This window comes from Lissotriton helveticus, chromosome 1_1, assembly GCF_964261635.1.
Source record: "Lissotriton helveticus chromosome 1_1, aLisHel1.1, whole genome shotgun sequence".
Classification (NCBI taxonomy): Eukaryota; Metazoa; Chordata; class Amphibia; order Caudata; family Salamandridae; genus Lissotriton; species Lissotriton helveticus.
In genome coordinates, this window is record NC_136057.1 from 480,665,466 (window position 1) to 480,689,212 (window position 23,747).

Below are 23,747 nucleotides of genomic sequence, written 5' to 3' on the forward strand. Positions count from 1 at the left end.
TGATTGATAAAACCAGTGCGCGCAGTTGAACACGCTCTGTATGTGAGCAGTCATGCTGTAAGTCTTAAAGCATGCATCTCAGTGCAAAGGGCTTGACTCAAGACTATGCAACTTGCCAAGTCCGGTGTGAACCCAATATGCCGGGCCATTAGTGATGTAACGCCCTAACCCAGTGAGTTGGTAAGGGCGGCCCGTGTATTCATAAAAGAAAAGAAAAGAAAAGAAAACGCAGATATAAACACAAACTATATATATATATGAATTCAGGACGCTCATATCCAGTCTGACACTCTGTCATTTGCTCGAGGTTGGTGTTTGCGTGGTGATCGCGGTCACCGGCACAAAGTCAAAACAGCACAACACAAGGACAGTGCCCCGATTGACGTGTGCGCGTGAGTGCGAGCAATGTCAACAATGATGGCGATGCGCTTACCCGCTATTGTTGATCCGGGAACCTCACGAGCTGTCCATGTGGGGCCAACAGCGAGTGAGGGGTTCCTATGGGGAAAGTAAGGCAACCCGCGGGGTTAGCAGGAATAGTAAAAACCTACACGCAGCGCCCCTCGTGAAGGGGATCCGCTGGGTGGTGGCTCACAGGGCGTCTAACAAAGAGCGCGCGGTTCTTTTGAGAGTGGCTCCACACCTTACCTCAAGCGTCGCTGGAGGCAGGCATCTCAGCACCTACCCGTCCCACGGTCGCACGTAGCAGGGACAGCCGGCAAGGTAGCCTGGGAGTCTGCAGTGTAGTTAAGGAGAAATCGAGCGCGCACTAAGCGGGGGGCGTGTCCCTCTGGTTGTTGCGCCCCGGCATGAAAGAGTGAAAAGTGAGAAGGGGTTAGCTCGAGGCAGCGAGTAGAATGCACTTCAAAGCGGGGGCCATCTTGGAACGTACAAAAAGGCTGATTTGTTATCTTAGTATTCATTAAGGAGTGGACAATGAAGTCCAAAAACATGTCTATCTGGCGAGGGCAGTCCAGGGCACCCCATCGTTCAGTCCCCGTTCCTCGCACTGTAATCGATGTACCCATCTTTGTTCAAGTCGGAAGAGGGCTTGTTGATTGGAGGTAGGTACACACTCTAGTACTGCCCACCTGATATTTTCAGGGCGATGATGGTTTATTTTGCAGTGTTCATACAGTCTAGTGTGTGATTTTTGGCACCGAATGTTGCTGTTGTGCTCCATTATACGCTGTTTCACCGGACGCATAGTCATCCCAATGTATACCAGGTCGCAGGGGCAGATCAGCACATAGATACACTTGGAACTATTGCAGTTGGTATGCTTGTTCATGGTCCATGTGAAGTCGCCCGGGAGTACAATGGTCTTGCCTTGGATGGTCTGGGGGCAGACAACGCAGGACCCACAGCGATAGTGTCCAGTTACTGGGGGAAGGTCCCAAAGAGTATTGGCAATCTGGGTGTTGGTCTTCTTAGGACGGGTGTGGATCAGCGTGTCCTTCAAATTAGCCGTCCTCTTAAAAGCAAAGCGAGGACGTGGTAGTTCCAACCCCACAGAATTGAGAAGGTCCCAATGTGAGGTAATCGTTTTTTTGATGAACGAGGAGTGTTTCGTGAAGGAAGTCACACACACAATCGTGTCTTCTTGTTCCTTGGGGTGTATTTCGAGCAGGGCCTCCCTGTTGTTGTTAAGGGCTCTCTTAGTGGAGGTTTTCAAGAGATGAGTGGGATAACCCCGAGCCTGGAGCTTGGTCTGCAAGGATCGGGCCTGCTGTTTATAATCAGTAGTCGAGCTACAATTCCTCCGGAGGCGGAGAAATTGGCCGAAAGGTAAATTGTCCCTGAGGGATCTGGTATGGTGACTGGTGTAAGACAATAAACTGTTCCTATCAGTATCCTTTTTGTACAGAGTGGTACTGATGGTGGTAGGTTCTAGTGATATGGAGAGGTCTAGGAAAGGTATGGATTGATTGGAGATCGTGCCCGTGAATTTTAAGAAAGGGTTCTGTTGGTTTATCCACGAGCAAAAGGCCTCACAAGTCGAGCGGTCACCCTTCCAGAACACCAGGATGTCGTCGATATACCGGCGCCAACACGTGAGATTTTCACGATACGGGTTCTGTTCAGGGGGGTAGATGCACTTCTCTTCGAACAATGCCATATAGATACATGCCAGGCTCGGCGCAAAGGTCGAACCCATCGATGTTCCACGGATCTGATGGTATAGGTTCGACTCATATTTGAAGAAGTTCTCAGTTAGTGCAATGTGTGCCAGCTCCATAATGAAGGAGATTGGAGTGGGAGACTGCCACTCTTCTCTTCGGAGTAGGGACTCCACTGCTTCCAGCGTGGCCTGTTGTGGAATATTTGTGTATAATGCTTCCACGTCGAGGGTAAGGAGGAAGTCGATGTCTTCTCTGCCATCCATATCGTCAATGAGACGTAACACATCTCTGGTGTCTTGAAGATAAGACGGGATTGATTTAACCAGAGGCTGAAGGAAAGCATCACAGAACTGGGAGAGGGGTTCTAAAAGGGACCCGATGCCCGACACAATTGGTCTCCCTGGGACCGGACTGGTACCCTTGTGTATTTTTGGTAGTGTATAAAAATACGGTGTTATCGGGTCCGTTGTTACCAGGAATTCTGCCTCATTCTTGCTTATCCATTCGTTAGTCTCTGCTTCAATAACTAGAGACATCACGGTAGTTGTTAGTCGATTGGTGGGATCCTCAGTTAGTAGTCTATAGTGGGTGGTATTGGCTAGTTGGCGTCTACACTCCCGATCATAGTCGTCATGATTCTGTATGACCGTCGCTCCCCCTTTATCAGCCTGCTTGATAACAATTGAGGGGTCCCTGCCAAGGGCGGTAGCTGCCTGTCTCTCAGCATTGGACAAATTATTGAAGGGTTTGGTTGTAGGTATCTTCTGCATGGTTTTCAGAACTGCTCTTTCAAAAGTTAGGACCTCTGGGGGCACCATCCCGTCAGACGGGGTAAAGGTCGAAGGTTTCCTCAGGCCTGTGTCATCGCTAGGGAGTATTTGTCGGTTATCAAAAAACGCTCGGAGGCGTATCTTTCTGAAAAACTGCTTGAGCTCGATCATTTCCTGGAAGGAGTCAGGGGTTGGGGTAGGGACAAAACCCAGGCCTTTTTCCAGAACACTCGTCTCTGGGGTCGAGAGAATTCTGTTTGATAGATTCACGACTAAACTCGTCTCCCTCTGGTTGTCGCGCTCCTGGTCTCCACTCCGATCGGCTCCGGCGTCTGGTCCTGCCACTGTACTCCCTTGTTTCCTCCTCGCTTTCGCCCTCTTCCTCTGCCCCAACCTCTGCCTTGAAAAGGAGGCTGATTAAGAGGGTAGAATTGCGGGGGGGCTTGTGGATAGAAGGGGTACTGCCACGGTGGTGGTAGATGGGGTGGGCCATTGAACATTGGACCTTGGTGGTATCCCTGTTGCCAGGGCCGTGTAGGTCGTGTATTTCTCGCCTGGTAGCCACCGCTGGAGTCACTGCTTGTGGACCCCCGTCTGGTGTCCGTGCTTGAATTCTCGTCCGAGGAGTAGGTGTTCTTCTTTGCTTTAAAGTCATCTTTAAGGTACGGATATACCTTCTCCTTTGAGAATTTGGCTATGTCCTTCTCCAATTTCGTGGTTTTCTGTTTCATCAAGAAGTCATGGTGGTCGAGCATCTCTTGGTTGATCTCAGAGAGTTTGGTAGTGAATGCTGTTTTGTTGTTTTTTGTAGTAGCATTCTTCATGGTTGCTTCAATGGCAGAAATTTTCTCTTGCAGTGCTTCAGATAGTCGTTTCGCAGTCTGGGAGATCAAAAACAACAAGTCCTTAGTACATTTCCAGGAAACCTGGCACCAGTCAACTTTGAAGCGTTTGTCATCCAGGAACAATCTAGGAATGATATTCACAATTAGGCCCTGCGGCGCTATATTGCTCCGCAGGTACTCAGTCATCATAATCCCGTGGATCGTTATTCTGATCAGTTCTCTCTTCATCTCGCTGAGTGTGGACCACTCATCAGAGGAGGCTCCTGATGTGGCAGCCGGGGGATTATTGAGTAACGACGGTGTGTTCCTTAGTGTTTCTGCTATCGTATCTTCGTCGAAGCTGAGACCCGGGACATCCTCCATATTCAGGTGCGGTATGGGTAGGGTAGGGTGCCCTGTACTGCTTAGAACCAGCGCAGAGTGTCAAACTGGGATGAATTGAGCGCAAGATGTACATATATAGATATATATATATATTCTGCGGTATGGTCCAGGGGGGCGAGGATGTCTTGCCCCTGGTAACCTGTGGTATATATAGTTCCCGTGCGGTCAGCACGCTGAAATTAATATCAAACAAGGGGAATAAAAAAGGACGGTTATTTAGTGGGGTCCAATGTACTCGTCCAAAGCAGCAGCAAGCAAAGAGTATTGTACAGAGTTCCCCAGTGAGAGCTAGTGATATAGCTCAGTCAATTTTCTCTCTCAGTAATGGTGGCGGGACAAGTGCATGGTGTAGACCCTTTTCAGAATTTTAGGATACCTCACACAGGTCACCGACAGGCCAACACCTGTTGTCCCAATCGGTGGCCGTACAGCGTCATCATTGGTATCCTGCTCCTGCGGCAGGCTGGCGGTGCAATGCCCGTCGGGCAGCCCGAGGGGCCGCACTTTGATGGAGATCTTTTATTCCGAGCCAGCAGGTGTATGTGTGTGAGGGGCCTAGGGGTTGCAATAGTGAGCAAGGGGGTGTGTGTGTAGAATTAAAAGAAGTCAGTCGAGTCCATTAAGAATAACTTTAATGCTCAGGCTCGCTGCTTTGTTAAAATTAAGGGGTATTAAGGAGTGATAGGCAATGAGACCAATCCTTATTCAACCCTTCATGTGAAAATGGTCGACATGTTTCTTGCCGTAAGGGCAATTCGTCAGGACCTTAGTGCTCATATAATTGCTGGGTGTCTGCTAGATTGAGAAGACCCCCATATACGACCTGAATAGTATCGTACTGGAATGGTTCCAGGCGGGAGACCTACTGGAAACTGAAACAATTGAATAAACAGACATACATGATGTTAGAGTACGGTTGTGACAGTTTACATCAGCAGGTGCCTGTGTTTAAGGTGACTTGACCGTGCGTGTCCCGTGAATACAGACGCTATGCCATAGCAAATTCAATGGTACTGTGAGAGAGGTGATTGATAAAACCAGTGCGCGCAGTTGAACACGCTCTGTATGTGAGCAGTCATGCTGTAAGTCTTAAAGCATGCATCTCAGTGCAAAGGGCTTGACTCAAGACTATGCAACTTGCCAAGTCCGGTGTGAACCCAATATGCCGGGCCATTAGTGATGTAACGCCCTAACCCAGTGAGTTGGTAAGGGCGGCCCGTGTATTCATAAAAGAAAAGAAAAGAAAAGAAAACGCAGATATAAACACAAACTATATATATATGAATTCAGGACGCTCATATCCAGTCTGACACTCTGTCATTTGCTCGAGGTTGGTGTTTGCGTGGTGATCGCGGTCACCGGCACAAAGTCAAAACAGCACAACACAAGGACAGTGCCCCGATTGACGTGTGCGCGTGAGTGCGAGCAATGTCAACAATGATGGCGATGCGCTTACCCGCTATTGTTGATCCGGGAACCTCACGAGCTGTCCATGTGGGGCCAACAGCGAGTGAGGGGTTCCTATGGGGAAAGTAAGGCAACCCGCGGGGTTAGCAGGAATAGTAAAAACCTACACGCAGCGCCCCTCGTGAAGGGGATCCGCTGGGTGGTGGCTCACAGGGCGTCTAACAAAGAGCGCGCGGTTCTTTTGAGAGTGGCTCCACACCTTACCTCAAGCGTCGCTGGAGGCAGGCATCTCAGCACCTACCCGTCCCACGGTCGCACGTAGCAGGGACAGCCGGCAAGGTAGCCTGGGAGTCTGCAGTGTAGTTAAGGAGAAATCGAGCGCGCACTAAGCGGGGGGCGTGTCCCTCTGGTTGTTGCGCCCCGGCATGAAAGAGTGAAAAGTGAGAAGGGGTTAGCTCGAGGCAGCGAGTAGAATGCACTTCAAAGCGGGGGCCATCTTGGAACGTACAAAAAGGCTGATTTGTTATCTTAGTATTCATTAAGGAGTGGACAATGAAGTCCAAAAACATGTCTATCTGGCGAGGGCAGTCCAGGGCACCCCATCGTTCAGTCCCCGTTCCTCGCACTGTAATCGATGTACCCATCTTTGTTCAAGTCGGAAGAGGGCTTGTTGATTGGAGGTAGGTACACACTCTAGTACTGCCCACCTGATAGTTGGTCGTATGTCGGACTCCACTACACCCCCACACTGCCACGCCCCACCCCACCCCACTGCCCGCAGCAATCACTCGGCGAGCCGCCACGGGTCCCAACATCTATATCTGGGCTTTATTTTGATAAACACATTTTCTATTATTTAAGCAATAGGCGATGCAGCACACGAAAGGTGAATTGTTTTATTTATTTAATTACTTACCTTACTCCTGTCCGTCATATGTTGAACTCCACAACCCCTCACACCGCCCCCACCCCCGCCCGCCTCACTGCCCGCAGCATTCCCTCGGCCAACCGCCACTGGTCCCAACAGCTATGTCTGGGCTTTATTTTGATTAACACATTTTTGTATTTTATAAGCAATGGGGCTCATTTATGAAGAAATCACGCATGCAGCGCAGCATGTTACCTTGCTGCACTGCGTTGTGTGACAGGAAGAGAGAAGGAATGGTCTGTATTTAAGGCAATGTGGCACTTTCCTGTCCTTTTCCCTTTACTGGCACCCTTTTAGCAGCCTAGTGCCAACGCATGCACCCTTGCACCACGATGCTAGGGTGCTTGTGTTGCATGCAGGATTTTTGAGCAGGAAGAATCACCTGGGAAAAGGTATATTAGAAGCCAAAGGTCTTATCTGTTTATTATGAAAAGTTATGACAAAGGCAGTTGGCCTGAATTATTTATTGTGAAAAGCATATGTTGAAGCCAATATACTAGTATCGGTGGATTACACTTTGTTAAAGAGAAGTATTTGCTGATATGGATTCCCACAATTTACCGCAGCAGAAAAGGGTTTAGGTTAGCCCTCCAATGAACCATCACTTTTGGGGTTCATTGTATTCAGTGTTATTGTCTGCAGGGACTAATATAATCTCCAGAAAAAGAGAGTAACAACTCCTCCGACTTCCTCACCCCTGTGGGCTGGCATGTGTTAGAATTTCTAGTTCGGGGAATGGTTGTTGATTAACAAATTCCAGGCAGATCTCCAGACGCTTCCTTTGGGTAATGATGCCCCTCACAGCAGGAAAGTATCTGGCCCTTGGGTACCCAAAACAGAGGCATAAAGAGGTGTACGCTTTCTACACTTATCTGTCATCAGTACAAATGAATGTGTGTTCGAGGAAGCCAAAAGGCCCCCAAAGGCTCCCATTCACCTTGCACAACAGAATCTCCAGTTCCACCCCTTATGTCTAAAATTCTAAAGGGAAATCTATGACTATCCCACTCACCCCAATGTCTGGATCTTCATTCTCCAGCCACAGGTATGCAGGCAGTACATTTCCATTGTTTGGAAGAAACTCTCATTACCCTCCATCTTGTGCAGCGTCAAAACAGAGGCATCAAAAATGGATCTCAATTTGCCTTGTAATTAAAACTGTGAGCCAGACTTGAGGATAAACATCAGAAGACTTCTACACCAGCATTTGCAGAATCTCCTTTTTAATAGTTCCATTAATTACCCATCTATTTCCTCATATTCCTCTGATCTTGATATTCCTACCTCCTTCGAACACAGCTTTAGCTCTCAAGATTTCCCTCTGTATGCATCCAGCCATTACTTTTTATCTCTAAGCCCTGAGCTGATCAGCTCTCCTTGCTGAAACATTGGTCTAATTGCAGTCTGGCAACGGACAGACTCTTCGCCTTGAGATAGAAGAGTGCATGGTTGAAAATTACTTTCTGAAGCATAACATTGCTAAAACAATTATGAATAAAGACAGCAGGTTTTGTCTTCATGAGACGGTGTGCCCGCAGGTCATCTAAGGGATCAAAAGGACCCAGGAACCTATCATAAGTACCTAATATAGCATTATCTTCACATGCAAATAATATGGTTTCTCTCAGGACTAAAACTAAGCTAATGATGTTTAACCCCCACAAATCTTTTGAAAAGGGTCTTGAACTTGGGAGGGTACATCTAGAAATTGTCCAAAGCTTTACCTATATGGGTATCATTTTTAGGAACAACATGTCTTGGAAGCCCCAGCTGACAAAAACTGCATTAAAACTTGAGCAACTAAATGGTGCTAAAGAATACAAAGCCTTTTATACCAAACCTATGAAGCCTGTCCTTCTTTTATGTGAGACTAGAGGGCATTGGGGTCAGCCCTCCATGGGACTGAGCTATAGGGGAATGCAAATATTAATGCACTAACTCCCACTGAAAACAAATTATTTCGCAAATTGGCATCGCTCCCCCTTAGTACTCCTTTGGTTCCACTCTATTCGAACCTGGGTACAAGAAGCCTATACAATGAAGCCAGACTCCGTCCCCTGTTATACTGAAGGCGGCTATGGTCTACCCCAGAACTTGCACATCATACCTCTGCCCTCCAGGATGTCATCCTTGCAGGTCATTCCATCAAACTTTCGTGTTTCTTGCACATTAAAGAGTTCTTGCACCACATTGGGGCCCCTGAGCTTTGGACCCACGCATCCACAACCTCTTTCCCATTAAAACTTTGCCGCGCAAAATCTTTATTGGTCAGCATTCAAGGTTAATGTTTTAAGAAGAGCTGATCTTCCTAGATCAGCCTGAGAATTTCAAAATTTTAAGGCCTATACTGGCTAAGAGCCATATTGGGTTCCCAGCGACAAAAAGTTGTATTTTCAATTCGGAGCAGGTACTCTGCAACTGAGATCTTTCACAAAGTGCTGGTCTGAAGGGGCTAGCAATTCATGTTGCCTGTGTTCCACCAGGGCTTTGAGTATGTCACATGTCTTTTTTGTTTGACCCACTTATGCTTGTCCCGGCAAATATTGGTTAGCCCCCACTCGTAGGCATCTATGCCAGTGTAGCCAACTAGCCGAAATTCGTATGCTGAAGGCAGACTGCAGTTTATTCTTTGCTATACCTGTTGCTAAGTTTCTCAGGCCATGTGGATGCTGCCCAGAAATCTCTTACCCCTTTCTTAAGTAGGGGACCATTTCCACTTTACTACGTTCTAAACCAAGATGTATTAACATGTTTTTAATAATTTTCATATTATTGTTTTTATTATTTATTGGAGATATTTTATGACAACATTTTATGTATTTAATGTTGTTTTTCTCAACATTTTGTGTGTATTGTATTTGCACCTTTATAGCACTGGTGGCCGAAATAAAATATTTTGAATTAAATTGAATTGATGTTATTTCCTTCTATTGTCTTGCATGCTATCTCAAGAAGAGTCCTCTATATTTCTAAAATAGACCAGAGTTCTGATTGTCGCCTTTCCTTTTTCTTTCAAATATCAATTTCCCTCCTTTCCATACTTCCCATGCCTCCTGGGTAGAGCTGGCATCTTTTAGCGTTGTTTAACCTGTCTTTTTGCTTCTGACTTTCTGTTTTTGACTGCATGCGGAACTTTGTTTTTGCTAGTTTAGGTCTCTGGGCACTTTACCACTGCTGACCAGTGCTAAAGTGCATGTGCTCTGTGTCTAAAACATAGTGGCATTTGGTTTCTCCCTGACTGGAATATTTAATTTACTAATATTTCCATAGTACAGTGCACTTCGTGCTGAGGGCCTGTAAATCAAATGCTACTAGTTTGCCTCCAGCACCGATTGTGCCACCCACATGAGTAGCCCTTCAAACCGTTTCAGGCCGGCCTCTGTAGAGCCTGTGTATGCAGTTTTAAACTGCCATCATTTCAACCTCGCAAATTCACCTACTTGACAAGCCTAAACCTTCCCTTTTATTACATATGTCACCCCTAATAATAATAATAATAATAATAATAATTATAACAATATCCTTGAATTTGTAAAGCGCACAGCTACCTCCAAAGTGGTTTCCTGGTGCTGGGGGCCCTCGGGAAGATTAAGCGAGCTATTGCCCAGAGTCACATGATGCCGGTGGATCACCTGCCACCGGCGATCGAACCGTGAACCCCGTGGTCCGGAGTCAGGCACCCTGGCCACTGCGCCACACGTCTTCCACCCCTAAGGTAGGCCCTAGGTTGCCCCATGGGCAGGATCAGGGCCAGTCTGGCCATTGTGGGAATCGGGCATTTCCCTGGCAGGCTGGAAGGGTGGGGGGACAGTTTTGCAGCTTTGGGGGCCGGTTTTGTTACTGGGGGCCAGTTTTGCGGAGGTGCTGCAATATCGACCCCAAGTAACAAAAGTAGCAGTGGACCCTCCTCCTCCCCACAGCCCATCAGGGTTTGACCCGACAAAATTGCCAGTGTTGCTTTGGGTTCCCTGTTCAGCCCTGAGCAGGGTGCAGTGTATTTAAAAGGTGTGGGATTTTACATGTCCTGGTAGCAAATAACTGCTACATTTGTTTTTTACTACAGCAAGGCCTATTTATTCCATGGGTCAGCATTCGAGTTGACTTGTAACACTCTACAAGTGTAACTTCCAATTGGGAGCAGATAGAAAATTGGAGTTTGGTGTCTCTGGACTCACAATTTAAAAACACCTCTTTTAGTGAAGTTGGTTTTTTAATTGCAGATCTGAAAATCCCACTTTCAGATATTTGGCGTTTCCTTACTTTAGCCATTCTGTGCCTCTGCTTGTCCCTAGAATACATGTCTAGGTCAGGGTGACAGCTGGCCTTTGTAAATTAACTATAGACAATGACACACAAAGGGAGCTGATGTGTACCCTGCATATCCTGCTAGCTCATCACCAGGATGATGAGTCTTCCTGAACTAGAGTAGTCGGAGCAACTGACACTTGTACATTAATAGGGCCATGCCTGTCCACACACAAAGAGCTGCAAACCCCCCCCCCCACCCCCTAGTATATCAGGAGCCAAGGTCAGGAAGGGCAGGGTCTAGTGCACCTCAAATAGATTTCTTTAAAGTCTCCCTACTTAGTTTTAAGTACTGGACCTCTGACACCATATACTAAGAACACTTCTGCACTGAGGACATTCTGCCAAGAAGAAGAGCTGTTGTGCTGCTAGGAGGGACTGCAACTTTGTTGCTGACTTTGCTGTGTTAGCCTTTTGCTTGCTGCTTCTTGCCTGTGAGTGAGAGGACTGGACTTTGCTCTCTACACTCTGCATTTCTAAAGGTTCTCCAAAGACTTGTTGGGATTGGCTCCTGTTGGAAGTCTCAGGGATATCATAGACTTCACTTGCATCTGGTTACCAGCACCTGGGCTCCTCTGCTGTGGGTACTGCACCAAAGCCTTGACTTTGCTGCAGTACCTTCAAAGTACTGCTGCTGCGTGAGTCTTGGACACGGCTTCACAGATGGCAGTGACACACCATACCGACTCCGATGTATCCCCGGCACAGCGTGTATCCTCATTGACACATCGCATTCAGTCTAGCAGTTCGACATCCAGGCCTTGGAACCGGCAGGCAGCACTCTTGATATCGACGCATCATCAACCTTGCCTGACTTCGGAACCAACACATTGCCTGCAACAGCAATGTGTCACCTTGGGATGTCACCCCATCGTCCCCGAGCATCAACGCATCCAAGGTACTGTCAGCAGGTCTGCATGACTCCTGTATCCAACCCATGCTCTGTTGCAGTCGGACTGAAGTTTTAGATTTGCCCCTGTCAAGTGCAACCAGATAGCAAGAGTTGGAGCTAATGACTTCTAAGCACTGCATTTTGATTTAATCTTGCAAAAATCATATTTTGATTTGTGTATGTTGGATTTTTGTTATTTTGGTCTTCTTTTTCTCAGATAAATATTGGCTATTTTCCTATTCTGGTATGGAGTACTTTTGTGGTGTTTCACTGTGTTACCGTATGTGTGTGCACAAATAAGTTTACCAAAGAACTAAAAACATTAAAGAATTACTGAATCAAAGAAACAAAACTTCTACAAAAACGTACAGAGGAACATCACCATGTCACAATTATGGAAACTGCAATGCCATCATTAAATGGAATGAAATCACCCATCCACTACATGGAACAAAAATTAAACTGAACATCAATGGAAAGTGTGACAGTACGAACTTAATATACATGTTAAAATGCCCATGTGGCCTCGTATACGTGGGAAAAACAGCAAGAAAAATAAAAACGAGACTTTTTGAACATAAAAGTAACATTCGCTTAAAATCTTTGAAATCTACTGTGGCCATCCACTTTAATGAAGAGAATCACAATCTCAGTCAACTGAGATTCTGTATCCTACAAATGGTACCGATATTACCAGGAAGAGATAATACTCAATATTTACTCAGGAGAGAACTCGTCTGGATACATCGGTTGTCATCCACACAACTGAAAGGACTCAATGAACGTTTAGAATACAGTTGTTATTTATAACTCAGCCACAGTCAAATTATGCTTTACCTAAAGCTTTTTATGTGTTATAACTAGGGCTCCCGGTTTTATGGTATTTATTTTTATGCCATTTCCGTCTGTATTTATCCATATTTATTTTTTGGGCACTTTTTCTGTATTTTTCCACATTTATTTATGCCACAAGCAAAAGTTGACGCTACAGCTAGTATTTTTCCACATTTATTTAAATTATCTGGGACCAGTCCTTAGCAGAGTAGTATTAGTCACAAAGCATATTTGAATGAGAAATATATGGAGAGCTTACAAGAGGTGGTGCCAGGTTCAAGAGCAGATGTATTTTCCCAGCCAAAAACACGAAGCAGTGCAGAGGGGAAAATAATGCAACAAATAATGCAAGCAAATATTGTGGTACAGGAAAAAAAAATCCGAAATCATGGCAAATATAATGTGGCGATGGAGACAATTTTCTTAGCAAAGAGTGATAAACTGTTAAAGAAACTGTCAAGGAGTTAGAAGGAAAGTGCTTGAGAATTAGTCAAAGGCAGGGAGCTTCCCTTCGTCTTCCAATCGTTAAAGATATTGTAAATTTTTGATTTAACTGTGCCACAAGCTAAAGTTCAAGTGCTATGTTGTCCACAGAATTGTTCCCCCTCTTCCTCAATAAATTAAATACCACTAATACTGTGGAGGATAACAGATTAGAAATAGCTCTTCCCCGGAAAACAAGGTAAGGTATGGGACAGAAAAATCCAGCTTCGCCAAATACAGCTTTGGGGCTGGGAAACGTTTTAAAGTCGTAAAAGAGTTTTACGATTTGCAGAGTCAGCAGCAGAGCGAGCACAGGGTGATCACAGGCAATGTCGAAGAAAGAAGTGAAATTCTTTACATCTCGTGTAATTCTTTACATTAATCACTTGTAAAGAAGTGAAATCCCTAGCATCTTACATGAGGAAGGAGGATAGAGGAAACGATTTCTGACTCTGGTGCTGCCAGTTCATACCGGAGGGGAGAGGATCCCAAGGCTGCCACGGGACAGACTATGTGACTCAGGAGCGGTTTTCTCGGGGTAGTGTCCGGGCTTTTATCTCTCTTTTGTTTCTAGGGACTCTGTGAAGCTGCCATTTATCTGTTCCCTGAGAGCACATACTTAGCGGAAAAACACGCACCTTTCCAGTTGAAATGGCGGAGGGCTGGCGCAGAGCTCATTTGAAAGGCAGAGTCCTGATCTTAACACGCCCACTCAGTGACACTTCAATCTCACCAGGATTGGTTCAGGGGTACGGCAGTAGGTTATTAAAACACCCTGATTAGAAGCAATTTCCAGCACCAGGAAAAGGGGTGTGGCGAGAACTCTAGACGGCACGGCAGCGCGGCAAAATATGCTAGTATTTTGCCGTTTTTACATATAAATACAGACAAAGGAAAAATAGTTTTCCGTCTGTATTTTTATGTAAAAATCCGTAAAAACGGAAAACCGGGAGCCCTAGTTATAACATTGATGTATATTTAGCTTTGTCGTATATTTTTCCATCACCCGATGCACCTTGTTCCCTGTCACATCCTTCACTTGGAATCTTCTATAACATCCATACCATGATCGTCTAACTTTTGATAGACCTCCATTACATACTATAGCACACATTCTTTCCGCATCTTTTCCCTTTCCTTTTATTCACATCGGTTTCATGTTCTGTAACCCCGTTGTCGTAATTTAAAGTTTATTTCGTTTTGTACAAAAAAAGCACTTTCAGCGTTAAGTCACATGATACGGTTTCCACCTATAGGAACATTCCACACTTAAAGCATGGTCACGTGATTACCCTTAGACCCTATCAGGGATTACGTAACTGAATTGTAATCAGATACATTGCCGGTACGAGCCTGTTGACACTCGTCTATCTCTACAACACTCGGAGATTCGTACACTTCTGACCGCCTGGAAATCCGCGGTAAGCAAAAGCAGCATAGAGACTTCTTTAAACACGGGACGCAGATATCCCGTATCACGTTAGTCTTATGACCATTATCATTTTTTACAGGCGGCACCCCGTTGAAACTTATAGAATACGAAAGAAACTTCGTGTTCAACCCACAGGTTAGAGTTAATATGGAACGCTAGCGTTTCATGCTTGTGTCAACAGTCAATTCACTCGGTGGAACCTTCATTCACCAGCATGCGCACCAATTGATACGTGTATGCATCGCTTGCATGTAAGCACAAGGACGTTAGGCACATTCACGAATCAGGCTTGTTTTCGCCTTTTCACCCTCGTTTTTACCCTCACACCTTATCACCCAAACACACTTTTTGCACTATCCAGAATTTTTTGATTTCAGCTCGAATGTTCGTCATTTATAAAGTTGCAATGCATTAACAGTTTCACAAATTACATGTACAGCCTAATTGGATGCTTTACTCTGGTTATTTTCAGACTTAAAGGCCCCTGATGAAGGGCAAATGCCCGAAATGCATTGGGCGAAAAGAATAAGTAACTTAACATTATGAAGAAATAATGTGAAATCTGAATATTGAAAAAGAATAAAAAGGAACTTTGATACTACATACCAAGAGTTGTGATCACATTACTAAAGAACTTTGTTCTCCATGAGTGCACTGGAGGGACTCTGCTCCTACGGGAAACAGGGCTAATCTTTCGCATGATTCAACCCCTAGTACAGGGGGTTTTACTTCAGCGCACCACCTACCTGCTCACCATTGGCACACCTAGTACAACTGAGTGCGGTTTCCACATTCAACGATTTGGACAGTGCATCATTGATCTGTGCTACCCGTGGAACCAGCACCATGCAATTTGAAGACATTCTACAGATATCGAATCAAAGAGCAGACACTCTAGCATTTACAGATGCAGACTCTCAACGTATATACGCACTAATTCAAGATGAGGAAAACCAGAGTGAAAGCACTGGCTCAATACAAGCCAATCTAAAACAATTACTCTACATGTCAAAAAGAATCGTCAACCAGCGTCTCCATGCAAGCACGCTAATAAAGTACCACAAAGCACGACGGATCCCACGTGGCCTCAGGATATCCCTAAAATCAACCCTATGTAAAAACAACGCTCGATTTACAGAGAAATGGTTCGCCATACTAAGAAAGTGCTCGCTAGATCTCATACTTTTAATAATCGAAGAATTGGCTAAACTGTTGGAAGATCTTAACAAAGAAGCATCCCAGCTGAAAGAAGAATTGAACACCATGATGACAAAAGAGGAATGGGACCAGGCACTCAAAGATATAAATATTCAATTAGACACCTACACTAAAGAAATAAATGAACGTAAACTAAGAAAATTTAAAAGAGATACCACCGTTTACCGCACCGGAGAGGTATATAGCTGGGCAGACATTTACGCCCGTCGACGACAACAGAGACCGACACAGAACAGATCGTCGGATGAAACTTCGTCCGTTGAATCACAACAACAACAAAGAAGAGGTCCATTGCCCCAACACAAAGAAACACACCAACCCGGAGATAAACCTTCCGAAGACAATCGTAGACAACAACCAACGATTCCTTTTTTAGAGAGAGGCCGAGGAACCCAGGAAGAACCAGGAGGGGCTGGAGTAAGAAGAGGACCCGCAGTAGAATCAGTGTCCAAAAACATGAGGAGTCACAGAACTTAATCATTAACATATCCAAACACGTAATCACCAATTTTCAAAAATCTACGCTACAAAAAGGAACATCATTTGTCCCCACAAACCATTCAAACCTTCTAGAGACACAAATTTGCTTCTACAAGCTCTTAAGGAGTTTACGTCTTAGACATTTCTTTACAAACATCGTAGAGAAAACAGAAGCAGGAGATACACAAAAACCAGACACATTATTGGGACTCAGAAATCCCAGTAGATTTCAACCTCCAACGAGTCATAAAGTACTGGATGCTTTTGAGAAAGTAGTAACCCAGGACATAATCAAGAACTTCAAATCTCCAAGAACGAAAAAAAACAAATATGACACAAAAAGAAAGACAAGCCATTCAAACTCTAGCGAACAATAAAGACATCACGATACGCCAGGCAGACAAGGGCGGAGCTATAATCATCATGGATACTGAATTTTACGAGAAAAATGTCATATAACACATTAATGACAAAGACACATATATGCAATTGAAGAGCGACCCAGCACAGGAATTTACTAACATTTTAGTCACCATCATTGACAGTGCAATCAACATGGGAACCATCACTCCCAAAGACAAGGAATTTCTGGTGAAAAGTAACCCACCCATCCCTTACATCTAAATGATTCCAAAAATTCCGCCCGATTGTGTCCACTATCAGTTCTATCCACGAACCAGTGGGTCAGTTTATTGACAAACATCTGCAACCGCTCGTTCGAAAAATTCCCACGCACAGTAAAGATACCACGCATTTTCTGAACATTTTGGAAGAACATAAATCAATGTTTACCACAGATATGATCCTCAGCACCATAGATGTTAAGGCACTGTACACCTCTATTCCTCACAACTTGGGCCTATCGGCCATTGAAAACTGCATTGCTTAACAGTGATAAAACAGAAAACTTGAAACTATTACTGATTTGATTTGATTTGATTTGTCAACTTGTAAAGCGCGCGAATGCCCGTGGGCGTCTTGGCGCTATGATAGATCCTTCCATCGCCTGAACGGTGTCTAAAGTTATGCAGAGAATAGCCATGTTTTTACTTCCTTTCTAAAGGATTCCAAAGATGGGCAGGTTTTTATGGCAAGAGGCAGCTGATTCCAAGTAGTGCTGCATGTACAAGGAAACTTCTACCGCCCCAGCTGGCTCGTCTAAATCTGGGAACGGTAATTAGTTCCAATTGACCGGATCTCAGAGGTCTCGTTGGTTCATATTGTTTCAGATGAGACCTCAAAAATTGTGATCCTTTTCCCTGAAATGATCCTTTTCCCTGAAATTTCACCCTCTTTGCAATTGGCAGCCAATGCAAAGTTTTTAGTTTGTGACTGATTGGCTCAAACTTAGGTATGCCTAGAACCAGTCTGGCTGCTGCATTTTGCAAACGTTGTAGTTTGTCTATAACTTTTGTCCTAGCTCCGGCATATAGACCATTTCCGTAGTCCAGTCTCGCCAAGGCTAATGCTGTCACTACTGTTTTACGTGAGTCCTGTGGTAGATAAGGAAGTAACTTTTTTATCATTTTTAGAATATACCAAAGTGGTGATGACAGTTTGCTGGCTTGGGCTTCAAATGATAAATTGATGTCAAGAGTGAAGCCCAGATTCTTCACTATTTCTGATGATCCTGGGCATCTACCCAAGTCCTTAGGCCACCAGGCGGGGGACCAGATGTTTGTGTCACCCCCTAGTATCATCACTTCACTTTTATCTCAGTTGAGCTTTAGGCAATTCCTTTCCATCCATTGACTGACCTGTGTCATACAGAGTTGGAATTTTTCCGCTGTTTCCTCTACATCCTTGCTGATGGTCACCACAATTTGGGTGTCGTCAGCGTAGGATATTGGGGTGAAACCACAGTTTCTTATTATTTCTGCAAGGGAGGCCACGTACAAATTAAAAAGGGTAGGACTCAGCGAGGATCCCTGCGGGACCCGGCATGGTAAATTAAAAGATTTGGATCTCGCTCCTCCTGCTTCTACTGAAAAAGTTCTGTTGGCTAGGTAGGATGCAATGAGGGTTCATGCCGAATCATGTATTTCTGCTGTTTTTAAACGATTTAGAAGAATCTCATGACTGACCGTATCGAAGGCCGCCGATAGGTCGAGTAGTATCAAGGCGGCCTTCGCTCCGTTGTCTATCACTTTCCTAAGTTCCTCCACAGCTGCAATTAAAGCAGTTTCTGTTCCGTGTCCTTCGCGGAAACCAAACTGAGAGTGGTCCAGCCAGTTACCGTCCATCAGATAACGGGATAGCTGTTTGTTTAGGAGTTTCTCTAATATTTTTGCGGCGAAAGGGATCCTGGCTATTGGTCTGTAATTACTTGGTTCTTCACAGTCCAGATTTGATTTTTTTAGTAATGGTCTAATTGATATCTTTTTCCATTCATCTGGAAAGGTGTTATTTCCAAGTATTTGATCAAATAATTTTTCTAATACCGGGCTCAGTTGTTCTGAACCGATTTGCATTGTTTTGGGTGGACAAGGGTCCATTGGACTACCTGAGTTAATAGTGAGTAATTCTTTCTGAATTTGATCCTTTGTTGGAGGAGTAAATTGGAACTGTGTGGGTTGGACTGATTGTTCCACTAAATTTGTTGATTGTGAGATAGCCTGATCTGCCTGATTCGCCCTGTCTGTATTATGGCTTTTAAAAGAATCATAAACTGAGGAAACTTTTTTTAAGAAGAATTCACCTAGAGTATTACAGAATTCTGATGACATTTCTTCTACAGTATTATTTTCAATTTTTGAAAGTTTTTTAACAGTAGAGAAGAGGGCTTTACTGGAGTTTTTTGATTCATTAATTTTTTGAACGAAATATTTGCTTTTTTCTGATGTTATTAATTTTTTGTAACTAGCTAAAACTGCTTTATATTCTTTTTTTGCTGTGCGTCGTAATTGGTTCTCCACTTTTTTTCTGCTTATCTACACGATTGTTTTTGTTCCTTCAAAGCTTCTGAGAACCATGGTTGTGAAGGGGTCTTTCTTTTAAATGTAACTTTCTTTTGTGGAACTGTGAGTCGGACTGCGTTCTCTAGCCACTTATTGAATTGTTTACAGGCTTTATTACTGTCTACATCTAGAGTTGGATACGATGAGCAGAGAGTGTCCATAAATGCTTGGGGCTGGATTTTGGACCAGTCATGATATGTGGTTTTTTTATGGCTTCGACCGGTCTTCCAGTATCTTGTGCAATTTCTAATGAGAAGGAGACCATTTTGTGATCTGACCACGGGATCATGAGCGTATCAATTTTATTTATCTTCTGACATGATGTAAAAATGCCATCCAGAGTATGGCCGGCGCAATGTGTATCGAAATGTACTTTTTGTTCTAAGTCAAAGGTTGCCATTTCATCTTTAAATGAAATTACCTTGGGGTCAGACGTTTTCTCCAGGTGTATATTAAAGTCTCCTAGAATTGTATAGTCAAGATTTGTCACGCTTGATTCTAGAAATGGAAAGCTCAATTGAAGGTGTTTTAGCATTAGGTAGTCTATAGATCAGTAGGCCATTAAACGTATAATTGTTGGTAATTTTTATTTGAAAAGTTAACGTTTCACAATCTGGGTTGCTTCCTTTATCTGAACTTTTGATCTTAAATTCCTCCATAGCTATAATTTCTAATCCTCCCCCGCGTTTCATTTTTCTATCGGCTCTGAAGATAGAAAAGCCCTCTGGAATCGCCAGGGTCAGATCAGCGTCAGATGCTTCGTCTGCCCACGTTTCAGTAACGAATAGAAGATCTATATTTTGGTTTTCAATTAGCTCTGCTGTATGGACATTATGTTTGACCATAGATCTAACATTAATTAGACCTGCTTTAATAGTTGAATTTCTATAGATTGGTATCTTAGGTTGGTTATGGGTCATATTAAGAGCTCTAATCCGTGAGAAAGCAAATGCTTGTGAGCAAGATGGACAGGTCTTACCTTCCTTATGTAAATCGATCGGAGTACAGTTGACGCATGGCCTTAGCGATAGAAGCACCTGGCTGGAATAAGTCCACTTTTTTCTATCGATGATTTTTATCAGGGGGTATGGGCCTGGGCCCGGTCTCGGCGCGGACGGGTGCAGACGGGCTTGCCTTGGGCGCGCCTTCGGCGCGCAGACGGCGCGCCCGCTGCACGTCCGGGGAATACACGTAGGGCCCGATTCACAGAATGAACTTAAGACTCAATCCTAAACTTACTACTATTTTGGTATTCACAGAATGCACTTGCTACTTTTGGCATTCACAGAATGAACTTACTACTTTTGGTATTCACAGAAGTTAGGATTTTGTCTTAAGTGTGTCTTAAGTGTGTCTTAAGTCTGTCTTAAGTCTGTCTTAAGACAGACTTAAGACAAAATCCTAACTTCTGTGAATACCAAAAGTAGTAAGTTCATTCTGTGAATGCCAAAAGTAGTAAGTGCATTCTGTGAATACCAAAATAGTAGTAAGTTTAGGATTGAGTCTTAAGTTCATTCTGTGAATCGGGCCCATAGTTTATAGGAGAGAGGAGACGTAGGGGGGGGCGTGGCCTTACGATAGTGGCCGTGGCCTGAGGGTTCTCCGGTAATGGTGGCAATAATGTTTTGAAGCCCGCGGCAGTGCTAATATCCGCTGCGCAGGGATGCCCAGTGCGTACTAATCCAAGTTTTGATGCCCAGGGAGAGGAGATCAGGTAGATAAAAACACAGTAATTACACTCAAATTTTAAAAAAGATGGTGATCGTTCTCCCGGCTTCCGCCTCAGGAGATGGTTGTTTCTAAGTCACGCTTGTATTCAGCGCCCTTTATGTACCTTCGGCGGGGGGCGTGGCCTTACGATAGTGGGCGTGGCCTGAGGGTTCTCCGGTAATGGCGGCAATACTGTTTTGAAGCCCGCGGCAGCGCTAATATCCGCTGCGCGGGGATGCCCAGTGCGTACTAATCCAAGTTTTGATGCCCAGGGAGAGGAGATCAGGTAGATAAAAACACAGTAATTACACTCAAATTTTAAAAAAGATGGTGATCGTTCTCCCGGCTTCCGCCTCAGGAGATGGTTGTTTCTAAGTCGCGCTTATATTCAGCGCCCTTTATGTACCTTCGGCGGGGGGCGAGGCCTTACGATAGTGGGTGTGGCCTGAGGGTTCTCCGGTAATGGCGGCAACAATGTTTTGAAGCCCGCGGCAGCGCTAATATCCGCTGCGCGGGGATGCCCAGTGCGTACTAATCCAAGTTTTGATGCCCAGGGAGAGGAGATCAGGTAGATAAAAACACAGTAATTACACTCAAATTTTAAAAAAGATGGTGATCGTTCTCCCGGCTTCCGCCTCAGGACATGGAGCTAACGCATTTTACACTGTTCCACATCTATTTCCAATGGAAAAATCAGTTTTACGATCAGTGTTCAGGTACATCAATGAGCAATTGCGCGGCACCATCGTACGCAAACATTTTCATGCACCAACTTGAAACAGAACACATATTAAACAGCAATGAATGGCAAGAGAACCTCATCTTATACAAGAGATATATAGATGATATCTTCGTCTTATGGAAAGGATCATACTCCGAATTACAAACAGCAATTCACAATCTGAATGAAGTTAACGAACGTATCCAGTTCACATCCAACTTAAGTAACACTCAGGTATCCTTTTTGGATGTTCTCGTTACAAAAAATCAGAACACACTAGAAACCAGTGTGTACCAAAAAGTAACTGATAGAAACAATTTACTCCATTTTCACAGCTTTCATCCTCCATCACTCAAAAAACGCTTACCATTTTCCCAACTGCTTTGTGTTAAAAGGATCGCCTCTACACAAGATATGTATGAACAACACAAGAACGTCACCTTGCAAAAATTCCATGATCGAAAGTATCCTGAGACCACATTGGTTGAAGCCGTTGACAGAGTACAGAGACTAAACAGAGATCGACTGCTCAAATCATCTCAAACTAAAGACGAACAAAGAGCTGTATTCGTATAAAAATATTCCACACGGAGTCACCATATCAAAAAAGTGATCTTAAAACACTGGCCATTACTAGCATTGGAGGAAGATTTCAAAGGCTTATTTACCAGCAACCCACGTTTCGCTTACCAAAGAACTAAAAACATTAAAGAATTACTGAATCAAAGAAACGAAACTTCTATAAAAACGTACAAAGGAACATCACCATGCCACAATTGTGGAAATTGCAATGCCATCATTAAAGGGAATGAAATCACCCATCCACTACATGGAACAAAAATTAAACTGAACATCAATGGAACGTGTGACAGTACGAACTTAATATACATGTTAAAATGCCCATGTGGCCTCGTATACGTGGGAAAACCAGCAAGAAAAATAAAAATGAGACTTTTTGAACATAAAAGTAACATTCGCTTAAAATCTTTGAAATCTACTGTGGCCATCCACTTTAATGAAGAGAATCACAATCTCAGTCAACTGAGATTCTGTATCCTTGAAATGGTACCAATATTACCAGGAAGAGATAATACTCAATATTTACTTAGGAGAGAACTCGTCTGGATACATCGGTTGTCATCCACACAACCGAAAGGACTCAATGAACGTTTAGAATACAGTTGTTATTTATAACTCAGCCACAGTCAAATTATGCTTTACCTAAAGCTTTTTATGTGTTATAACATTGATGTATATTTAGCTTTGTCGTATATTTTTCCATCACACGATGCACCTTGTTCCCTGTCACATCCTTCACTTGGAATCTTCTATAACATCCATACCATGATCGTCTAACTTTTGATAGACCTCCATTACATACTATAGCACACAATCTTTCCGCACCTTTTCCCTTTCCTTTTATTAACATCGGTTTCATGTTCTTTAACCCTGTTGTCGTAACTTAAAGTTTATTTCGTTTCGTACAAAAAAGAGCGCTTTCAGCGTCAAGTCACATGATACGGTTTCCACCTATAGGAACATTCTACTCTTAAAGCACGGTCACGTGATTACCCTTAGACCCTATCAGGGTTTACGTAACTGAATTGTAATCAGATACATTGCCGGTACGAGCCTCTTGACACTCGTCTATCGCTACAACACTCGGAGATTCGTACACTTCTGACCGCCTGGAAATCCGCGGTAAGCAAAAGCAGCATAGAGACTTCTTTAAACACGGGACGCAGATATCCCGTATCACGTTAGTCTTATGACCATTATCATTTTTTACAGGCGGCAACCGTTGAAACTTATAGAATACGAAAGAAACTTTGTGTTCAACCCACAGGTTAGAGTTAATATGGAACGCTAGCGTTTCATGCTTGTGTCAACAGTCAATTCACTCGGTGGAACCTTCATTCACCAGCATGCGCACCAATTGATACGTGTATGCATCGCTTGCATGTAAGCACGGGGACGTTTCGCACATTCACGAATCAGGCGTGTTTTCGCCTTTAAACCCTCGTTTTTACCCTCACACCTTATCACCCAAACAAACTTTTTGCACTATCCAGAATCTTTTGATTTCAGCTCGAATGTTCGTCATTTATAAAGTTGCAATGCATTAACAGTTTCACAAATTACATGTACAGCCTAATTGGATGCTTTACTCTGGTTATTTTCAGACTTAAAGTCCCCTAATGAAGGGCAAATGCCTGAAATGCATTGGGCGATCAGAATAAGTAACTTAACATTATGAA